This window comes from Hyperolius riggenbachi, chromosome 6 (genome assembly GCF_040937935.1).
Source record: "Hyperolius riggenbachi isolate aHypRig1 chromosome 6, aHypRig1.pri, whole genome shotgun sequence".
Lineage (NCBI taxonomy): Eukaryota > Metazoa > Chordata > Amphibia > Anura > Hyperoliidae > Hyperolius > Hyperolius riggenbachi.
Genome location: NC_090651.1, coordinates 154,956,695 through 154,967,837, shown reverse-complemented (window position 1 = coordinate 154,967,837; position 11,143 = coordinate 154,956,695). Strand labels below are relative to the sequence as shown.

The following is an 11,143-nucleotide window of genomic DNA, read 5'->3' as shown; positions in this document are numbered from 1 at the left end:
AGGAGGCCTGGGGGGAGATTGCCCCACTTCCCCCCTGGCCAGTGTAGGCCTGCCTGCCACTGCAGCTGAGCTGAACATGCAGACATATGGGATCAGTCCGAAAGACCACCTGGGGGGCCCAACAGAGGTCGGAGGCCCTGGGGCAATTGACCCATTTGCCTCTATGATAGCACCGGCCCTGAACCTATGAAAATTATATTTATATGCATCCCTTATAAAAAAATAAAAAAAAATCCAGTAAGTATTTGGAATTTTATTTCTACTATTCTCTTCTATTACACAGCCTGAATAGGAACGACACTTAAACAGCAATATGAACTCCACTAAAAACTGCAAAATGCATACAAATTGACTTTACCTCGAGGTACAGGTAGATCTTAACTTCTTCCCGACCAGCTAACGCCGATTGGCATAAAGTCCTGGGGCAGCAGTTTGCAGGAGATCGCGTGCACGTTGCGCGCGCATCTCCTGCCTGGTGGGCGGAGCGGAGCTCCGCCTTCAGTCTCCGAGCGGCGGAGACTGTTACACGGCAAAACCGCAGTGTATTTACATGTACAGCGCTGCGATCAGCAGCAGTGCTGTACTGGGGACAGCAGTGTGACACGGCTGTCCCCCTGGGGCACATGAGAGTGATCAGCTCTTATAGGCAGAAGCCTAGGACAGCCGATCGCCATTATTGGCTGGCTGGGGGGTGGGAGGGATAAAAAAAAAAAAGAAAGAAAATAGTAAAAAAAAAATAAAAAATGAATAACATAAATATTTATTTAAAAAAAATAAACAAAGGGGGGCGATCAGACCCCACCAACAGAGAGCTCTGTTGGTGGGGGGAAAAGGGGGGAGGGGGATCACTCGTGTACTGTGTTGTGCGGCCCTGCAGCTTGGCCTTAAAGCTGAAGTGGCCATTTTAACAATAAAAGGCCTGGTCTTTAGGGGGGTTAAAGTGAACCAGAGACGAAGCACCCTCATATATTTTACCATAGAAATCAGTGGGAACATTAGAGAAAACGTCTGCCCTGCTCCCTGTTTCATCCTCACTGCTAAAAGTGTCTGTTATCTAGCTGAGATAAGAATCCCGGAGTGTGCATTGAGTCTGGCTTTGCTATAATGACTCAGCTATAATGATTCCTGAGCACAGCCAGCAGGAGGCAGGCTTGGACTTGAAAAGACACCAAAGACCACAGTCTCAGCTATAATCATTCTGTAGCAAAGCTAGACCGACTGCTTAGTCGGGATTCTTATCAGAGGTGATTACAGTCAGATTACACAGAGAACAATGAAACAAAGAGCAGATTAGGTGTTTACTGTCATGTTCCCACTGATTTATAAGATAAAATACATGAGGGTGCTTCATCTCTGGTTCTCTTTAAGCACTGCAGTCCTCCAGAGGTTAAACTGATCGGTAAATTATGTGCTAACGTCCCTTAATTTCCATGAGAATAGCTATTTTCGGTATAATTAATGCAAATTACCTCATAATTTACCCCATGAGGTAAAACATGACTGAATTGCTAAATGTCATTACCTCAAAGTACCCAAAGTATCACTTACCACAGGGTAAATTGCTGCAAATGGGAATGTCACTATTAGTAGACACATAACTCTGGGTGCTCAGTGCTGTCCGTGACTCGTGTATAAGTCAACCCCTATACTTTTATGAAATGAACGAGATCTACATTTCTAGACTTATACTTGAGTATATACAGTAATTTTAATGATTTTGTTAATAAACTGGCATATGGTTATCTGCTTAGAGTAATTATTGTTTTTTCTTTTTGCAGTTTTAGGTGCACAATCTTATGAGAACCCTGTCATAGATTTGGAAACAGTCAAAGGTATGTCATTGCCTGAACATGTAGAAGTATATCAACATTTTGAACTATTCAAGATTCAAATATATTTTTAAGTGCACCCTCACAACAAGCATACACTTTTTTTTCACTTTCAAAATGTATTGATGCACATTAGAGATTGTACAAATCAGAGCAAAAAAACAAAGTGTAAATAAGGTCAAATGATTACATAATGAGTAAGAAACAATGAACAGGCGGTTCTTAAAGAAACAGCTTTGTAACATGTCGTGAGAATACAATTATTTAGCACAGTTAAAGTGATAAGTAAGTCTTGGCACAAGAATTGGGCTTGGCACAAGAATACAGGGCATGTACATAGAAACATATGAGACAACAGAGCATAGAACATCTTAAAGAACAATACTTTACAAACAATATTTTACACCACATCTGGTTCCAAACATATACGTAATACCTTTCCAAACACATCAGCCATGTGGTGGTTTATATGCAGAAAGTCATGGGGGGGGGGGGGCAGCCTACGGGGGGAGAGAAAGGGCAGAGCTTATAGAGTTCAGCGAAATTACAGCTGAGGGGAAGAAGCTGTTTTTGTGTCTCGTGGTCTTTGTGGAGATGGACCGGTACCTCAGATACCTCCGCCCCACGGGGAGCTGATTGAGAAACTGGTGGCCATGGTGGAAGGGATCCTTGGCAATCTTCAGTGCTCTGGAGCGTAGTCTGGCATTGTAGAGGAAGTCCAGGGCAGGGAGTGTGTTCCCGATGATTCTTTCCGCTGACCTGATGACCCTCTGTAGTTTGCGTCTGTCGCCTTCGGAGGAGCCAGCATACCATACAAGGATGGAAGAACAGAGGACGGATTCGATGGTTGCGGTATAGAAGTTCGTCAGGAGTTTTTGTGACATGCCAAACTTCTTCAGTTGGCGGAGGAAGTAAAGCCTCTGCTAAGATGGGGTAACACTGAAGAAAGATTCTATAGCACTACTGTAACGAACGACGGGGCAGCTGCGGCGAATAGCACCGCTGCCACAGCTGCCTCTGTGCCTCTGCCCATCCTCCCGGGGTCTAGGATGCCGAGGACGGAACGTTCGTTTCCTGAAAGGGTCACCGTCTCGAGCGCGCGCACAGACGGGTCCTTTATGCTGGGAGGAGGTTCGTCAGCTGACCTGCTGGTCGGCTGACGTCAGAGGAGACTCACGGCGCCCTGGATTGGCTGATGGCAGGGGCGTGCCTGTGAGGTCTACTCCGCTTCTTAAGCCTCCAGGCTTCAGTGTTTCCCTGTCTGCTGTCGTGAATACACTTGTGTTAGCGCTCAGACCTTAGACTAGTGCCCGGTGTTGAAACCAAGGACTTCACACCTAGACTAGGAGATTGTTACTGTATTAATTACCTGTGTATGATTCTGGCTATACCTCTGACCTTGCTTCCTGCCTAACGTTACTGTACTTCTGCCTATCTGACTAGTTGCTGAACCTCTGCCTGATTACTCGTTATCCCTCTGCCTTACGATTCTGTACTGTACTTACCTCTCTGTTGCCGAACCTTGCCTGTCTGACCATTCTACTCACCAGTGGGCCCTTGCTACTGGTGAGGTGCCGCTTTGTGACTGATAGTGCCTTCCCAGCCCCTCTGGGAAGGTTTAGCTAAAGCTATCTAAGTCACCTGATATACCTTTCCAGCTCCGCTGGGAAGGTCAAGCTTATTACCGTATCCTCCTAGTCCGACCTATCCAGCCCGGCTGGAAAGGGTCGGTGTGATTGTTTGTCTGATTTATTATTGGTCGTTTACCAGCTCCCCTGGTATAGACCAGCCATACTGTTTCTGTACTCTCTCTGTTAGTACCTTCTCCAGCTCCTCTGGGAAGGTTTGATCAAATCGATACAGTCAGTGTACTGATAGTACCTTACCAGTTTCTCTGGTAAGGTCTTGCAAAACTAATAAAGTTATGGTTGCACCAATCACTACTCACTCCGTCAGTGTCTGCTATACTAGTATTATTGGTGATTCTGCAGATCACCTAATAATCTGGTATAGTGTCTGTATTATTGGTGATTCTGCAGATCACCATATAATCAGACTGAGTTATAACACCCAACCGTTACAACTACACACTAGGACTAAAAATCTTAGGAAGGCATAATCTGCAAGTGCTCCACTGATTTTTGGAACTCAAGCCAGTTATTCCATGTATCTAAAAATTGTGTAGGATGGCCTTGTGAAGCAGCAATAATTTCTTCCATGTCTACAGTTGAATTTATTCTAGAAAACCAGAGCTTAATGGTTGGGTTATCAGGCGATTTGCACATTATTGTGATTGTGCTTCTTGCTGCACTAATCATGTGGATTAATAGAGACTATTTGCAGGTGTGAGTTGAGAAAGGAACACGATGTAGAAGAAGTATTTCGGGGAAGAAGGGGAAAGACATGGAAAAGATTTGCTGAAAAAAGGGCATGGACTTGCTTCCAAAGAGATGACAAAGCAGAACATGTCCAAAAAATGTTAAATAACCCCCCCTGCCCCATGGCATCTCCAAAAACTCATCATTAGGTAGTAATCTGGCTTTTTGCAAGAAAGAGGGAGTTCTGCACCAATAGGAGAGTAGTTTGTTCCCCTGTTTCTGGACATTGAGTGAAGCTGTGTGTAAAAGGAAGTAGTACATTTTTTTGCTATTCTTCTTGGGGTAGATTTCTGTTGAAGTAAGATTCCTATTTCTGTTGGAAAGGGAAAGGCTTGGGGGAGACATTACCACTTGTAAGGAGATTGTATATGAAGGAAATAGTATTCTAATAGTAGTCTATGTTTTATTTTGGCAGTCACTTTGAGTTCAAATGGAGAGAGTGGTTGAGCTAAATCATTAACAAAGCTCCTTATTTGAAAAAATGCCCATAGTGGAAATTTACCATCAGTGATGATGAGGGATAGTTCGTAGAATGTTTTAATGTTTTACATCTCCCTCGTGTGGCGATCTCTGCCAAATTCAAGCCTCTGTTCTGTAGATTAGGGAGAAAGGAAGAGTCTAGCCCTGAGGAAAGTGGGGGTTAAAAACTAGTTGAATAAAGGGGCCAGGTATTGCGGGCCAGGTTCTTGGATTTAGCTAAAGTCAATATGCTTTTAAGGGAAGCTATGATTAAGGGGTGGTCAACATTTTCAAGCTATTTGTTGAGTATGTTCATCCTTGGCAAGGCTCTTGACTCACATTTGGAAAAGGCACTCTCAACTTCAATCCAGTGTTTACTGGATTGTGGAGAGCACCATTCTAGAATCCTGCTAAGGGTGGTGAAAGGACATATACACCTTCAGATGACCTCTAAGGATTGGTCAATGGTTCAGCCTTATACTGATGCATCAAGAGCCCGCTCAGTGCTCACACAACACTCATACAATGAATACAAAGACAACTATATTTGCATGTGAACAGATTGAAGTTTAATGGACACCGTACAGCTTCTTATACTTTCAGGAAACAAACTCCTGCACATGCGTAGAAGTACATATCAGTATATAGATGTAACAAAGACTTGTAGCATATAATATAAAAAACAATATTGTTCAATACAGGGAGAGAGAAAGATGGAAAATACACTCAAGTTGGTGATTTCAGTGGTTAAGCCATTTCGTATATTGGTGTTATGCTCAGACTGTGTGGCTGGCTGCTAAGCGGAAGCTATTTGTACCTAGTACAATGGGTGTAGGCCATGCAGTTACTTTGTGTTAGGCTTCAAACAACACCTGCAGTAAACACTTTACAAAGGAGCAGAATATCTGTTTCTTAAACTTAAAATATGGAATGTATCGAGTATACAGAAATTAAGCTAGCATAGACAAAATGGAGGATGAGTGGTTATAATCTGTGAACAACATGGCAGCTCCTTCAATACCCTCTTCGCTCATGAAATTAAACGCAGAATGATCAGAGAAGTGCCGGACATTCACAGGTGACATTTGGGATCTCCTTGGCTTGACAGCCACAGCCAGGTATTGGGCATAGGCATGACCACTAGTGTATGACCTCAGCTTGTTAAACGACCTAGCCTTTGTCTCAACCTATTGTACTGCAGCCATCTGATATTTCGTGTATGACCTCAGCCTGTTAAACGACCAAGCCTTTGTCTCAGCCCATTGTACCGCAGCCTCTGATCTCACGTGTATGACCCTTGCTTACGTTCTGACCACGATTATCTGAGCCTCAGTATATACGCCTCATACCTAAAGTGATACCCATGTAGTAAAGTAAAAGTAATTTTCCCTCATCAAATACAGATTAAATAAACTCAGTCCATAAGGCAACTATTTATGTCATTTTTGTTGAAACTTTTTTTTTTACATGTTTTTTTTTCTTTGGGGGGGGGGGGGGGGGCTTTGGAAGTTATTAATTTTATTGATATTTTAATAAGTGTATGTGTATGTATTTGCCTGTACGTGTAATTTTACTTTTTGGCCACTAGATGGCGCTAGTGAACACTCTCCCGTTTTATAGGGAGTGATCACTTTTTTTTTTTTACATTTTACTATGCTGTGACTGTTTCCTGTTTTATGAATGGACGTGGCCACTGTTCGCTGTCAGGTCCATTCATTCTAGGCATTGCGATTGGGTAGAGGACCGCACAGTCCTCTTCCTCAATCACTTAACACGGGGTCCCGACAGGTAAACGGCAGCTGGGGGGCCGCACACGTGCGGAGCGGCGGCGGGAGTGAGTGACATATTAAAACGTGCTGTTGCCATTAACAGGCTCAAACAGCACATTTTAATACGCTACAATGTCATTAAATGGTTAAAATAGACAGGAAATCTCTGTCAACAAATCTTTAAGAAAATCAGGCAAAAATCTTAAAAGAAAGATCAAACTAAAACATGTAAAGCATCCATTGTATCAAATGGTATCCATACTGTTATTTCAAAATCCTATCAAAAAGTTTACCCATGATACCCAGATTTAGCGCAACAACCTGCTTGTATTGCAGAATGAATATTTAAAGAAACAGCAATAATATTTACCCTAAAGATTTTGATTAAAAGAAATACATTATTGTGGCCAAAGATATTCACAAGATATTTTACTATTTTTAAAGGGGTCTCTTCCCAGGCATACCTTTAATAGCTTCTACTACTGAATAATATTGTAAACTGCAGCTTCTACAAGGGCTCCTGATCATTCAACACTTGGCTAAGTGTCAAAATAAGTCCTTTGCACTTTTAAGCTCAACTATTAAACTCTTCACATTTATAACACTGTCCACCTTGCAGGGGCTGTTGACCCCTAAAATCTCCATCTCCTCTTACCTTCTCGACATACTGTTACACTTTCTATATTTCTCATTGGAACACCATACACCAGCACTTACGAATAAGGATCTTTGCTGGTGTATAACTAGCCAGTCATCAATCATTTCTTCACTAGGTCGGCATTCTTACCAAAGCTTGCATAAGGATCACATTCTTTTCACCTCCTAACCTGTGAAATCTTCATACCTCTGAATTTTCTCCACTTACTTAACCACTTGCCGACCGCCCACAGCCGATGGGCGGCGGCAAGGGCTGGGCCCAAACGACCGCAATACGCCAATCGGCGGCGGCGGGCGTGGTTATGCGCCGATCGCGTCAACGCGTGACGCGATTAGGCGCCGGTGACAGGCTCCGCCCCCCCTTGCGCAGTAACCTGCCGGCCGTTTCGGAAGCGCCGGCTGGTTACTAGCTACCGGATCGCCGCCATACAAGCATATATTACGCTTTGTAATGTATAGAAAGCGTATTATACAGGCTGCCTCCTTCCCTGGTGGTACCAGTGATCGAGGGACCACCAGGGCAGGTTGCAGCCACGCAGGTAAGCACGCAAGCACACTGATCTCCCCCCCTTCCCTCTGATTGCCCACAGCACCCCTCAGACCCCCCCCACCCACCCCTTTAGACCCATGTTTACACCCAATCACTCCCCTAATCACCCATCAATCACTCCCTGTCACTATCTGTCAGCGCTATTTTTTAATTAGTCTCTAAACTGCCCCCTGGGGGCTCCTGATCACCCCCCCACACTCTCAGATCCTCCCCAGACCCCCCCCAGCCCCCCCCCCCCCCACCCCTGTGCACTGTATACATCTATCCTCCCCTGTAATCACCTGTCAATCACCTGTCATTCACCCGTCAATCACCCGTCAATCACCACCTGTCACTGCCACCTATCAGATCAGACCCTAACCTGCCTCTTACGGGCATCTGATCACCCTCCCACACCATCAGATCGCCCGCAGACCTACCCTCAGATCACCTCCAAAGTGCATTGTTTACATCTGTTCTGCCATCTAATCACCCACTGATCACCCATCAATCACCCCCTGTCACCACCTGTCACTGCTACCCATCAGATCAGACCCTAATCTGCCCCTTGGGCACCCAATCACCCGCCCACACCCTCAAAACGCCCTCAGACCCCAGCCCTGATCACCTCGCCAGTGCATTGCTTGCATCTATTCCCCCCTCTAATCACACCTTGAGACACCCATCAATCACCTCCTGTCACCACCTGTCACCCCCTAGCACACCAACCCATCAGATCAGGCCTTAATTTGCCCCGTGTGGGCTCCTGATCACTCAGCTAAACCCTCAGATCCCCCTCAGACCCCCTTCCGATCACCTCCCCAGTGCATTGATTGCATCTATTTTCCCCTCTAATCACCCCCTGAGAAACTCATCAATCACATGCCCATGTTCTCTGCTGCCTTGTCCAGGTCACGATTTGAAAACATCCTGGCTTCCTGCACTTCAGTGCCAATACAACCTGTCATCTAAGAGGCCACCCTGCTTATGACCGGTTCCTCAAAATTCGCCCCCTCATAGACCACCTGTCATCAAAATTTGCAGATGCTTATACCCCTGAACAGTCATTTTGAGACATTTGGTTTCCAGACTACTCACGGTTTTGGGCCCCTAAAATGCCAGGGCAGTATAGGAACCCCACAAGTGACCCCATTTTAGAAAAGAGACACCCCGAGGTATTCCGTTAGGTGTATAACGACATTGACGAGTTCATAGAAGATTTTTTTTTTTTCACAATGTGTCATTTTCCACTAACTTGTGACAAAAAATCTTCTATGAACTCACCATACACCTAACAGAATACCTTGGGGTGTCTTCTTTATAAAATTGGGTAACTTGTGGGGTTCCTATACTTCCCTGGCATTTTAGGGGCCCTAAACCGTGAGGAGTAGTCTAGAAACCAAATGCCTCAAAATGACCTGTGAATAGGACGTTGGGCCCCTTAGCGCACCTAGGCTGCAAAAAAGTGTCACACATGTGGTATCGCCGTACTCAGGAGAAGTAGTATAGTGTGTTTTGGGGTGTATTTTTACATATACCCATGCTGGGTGGGAGAAATCTCTCTGTAAATGGACAATTGTGTGTAAAAAAAATACAAAATTTGTCATTTACAGATATATTTCTCCCACCCAGCATGGGTATATGTAAAAATACACCATAAAACACATTATACTACTTCTTCTGAATACGGCAGTACCACATGTGTGGCACTTTTTTGCAGCCTAACTGCGCTAAGGGGCCCAAAGTCCAATGAGTACCTTTAGGATTTCACAGGTCATTTTGAGACATTTGGGTTCAAGACTACTCCTCACGGTTTAGGGCCCCTAAAATGCCAGGGCAGTATAGAAATCTCTCTGTAAATGGACAATTGTGTGTAAAAAAAAATCAAAACATTGTCATTTACAGAGATATTTCTCCCACCCAGCATGGGTATGTGTAAAAATACACCCCAAAAACACATTATACTTCCACTTAAGAAGAAAAAGAGGCCTTGCACATCCCTATTAAAACTTCACTTTTAATTTAAATCCAGTAAAACAGGCATACATTACATCTTCCAGTCGTGGAAAGAGAGGTACAGGCAGTTATGGGAGGTCGACAGCCGTTTCGCGCCGATTAGGTGCAGTGGCGCATCATCAGGACAACCACCCCTTTCTGTCATCTCCCCTTATATAAGAAACACTCACCCTCAATAAACTTGTGAAGCAGCCGCCATCACCAAGCCATGGGTGCGCCCTCCGCATTTGGAACGCACGCTGGCAACACCTCCGCATTGAAAGAGGCTTCCTTGCCGTCTAACGCAAAAAACGGAAGTCGCAGTTGCGTCATATCCGATATGCGTCAAAAATGACGTGCTACGTGAAGCCGATGAAGTTCAAAGTCCCAGGCTGATAGAGCCAGCCCATCTGCTGCCATCTAGTGGACCAATATATTAAAGCATCTTCTAAACATACTTAATGGTCACAGCAGCAGATGGACATCTCAAATTGTGGTTGTAATGGCAGCTGCTTGTCAGATTAAACCATAGCCAAGAGATAATAAAAATAATAATAATAAAGTGTGCACAATACATTATCTGCAAAAATATGCCACACTAAATTGCTGACACCAGTCCATCCCAATGGGGGAAAGTTCATGATGGTTAATTTAAAAAGGTAGCATTATTATCATTACATTAAATACTCACCCCCCACTGAGATGGACTGAACATCAGTGCCTATGGTATATCTGTTAGGGCAATAAAGCAATTAAATTAAAAACATAAAGAGAAATAGCAAAAATAGAATACTAATTATCAGTTAAAAATCAATAAGTCTCAGATGAATATGGCCAAGTTATTCCTTTCGTTTAGGCCCAAAGGTCCAACCGCATCAAAGTAAGAGATCCAATAACTCTCCCTCTGCAAAAGCTTACGATGCCAATCACCCCCTCTTCTGTCATGTCCCACCTGCTCCAATCCTAAAAATCTCAATTTGGTCACATCACTATTATGGACCTCCCGCATGTGATCAATGACCCTTGTGCACCCCTCCCTCGCTATGGACGGACCTGCAGTGGGCCTAATATCTATCCTTGAGCATATTCGTGGTTTCACCCACATAAATACGCTGACAGGGGCAAACAAGTGCATAGACCAAGCCTCTGGTTCGGCAGTTAATGAACTGCCTAATCCTGCACGTCCGTCCAAAGCGGGTAACGGTATCGCCCAATTCAATGAAATTGCAGCAGGAACACCTTTGGCATTTAAAATTCCCTTTGGGATGATTGGAACCCAACCAACACAGGGATTGAGGGCTAGTAAACTCGCTATGAGAGAGTTTATCCTTTAAATTAGGAACTCGTTTGTATGAGACACAGGGAAAAAGGGCACTTCTAGACTTTAGCATTTTATTCTGTTGTATAATCCACCAATTTTTTCTAATTGTTTGTTTAATAAATTGAAGCATTGGTGAATATGTGAAATGCATAAAAAACCTCTCTTGTGAGTTGGTCTTTCTACGTCCCTTTGTGTGTTCTAACAGT

The 11,143-nt window shown here is 44.1% G+C and overlaps 1 protein-coding gene across 1 annotated transcript in view; it reads left to right on the top strand.

Moving 5' to 3' along the window:
• The first annotated feature begins 1,774 nt into the window (after positions 1-1,774).
• Positions 1,775-11,143, top strand: part of LOC137521186 (coagulation factor XIII B chain-like) — a 555,357-nt gene continuing 545,988 nt past the window's right edge. The window contains exon 1 of the mRNA XM_068240116.1: positions 1,775-1,832. The gene's annotated coding sequence lies outside the window, so the exon portion shown is untranslated. The remainder of the gene's footprint in view (positions 1,833-11,143) is intronic.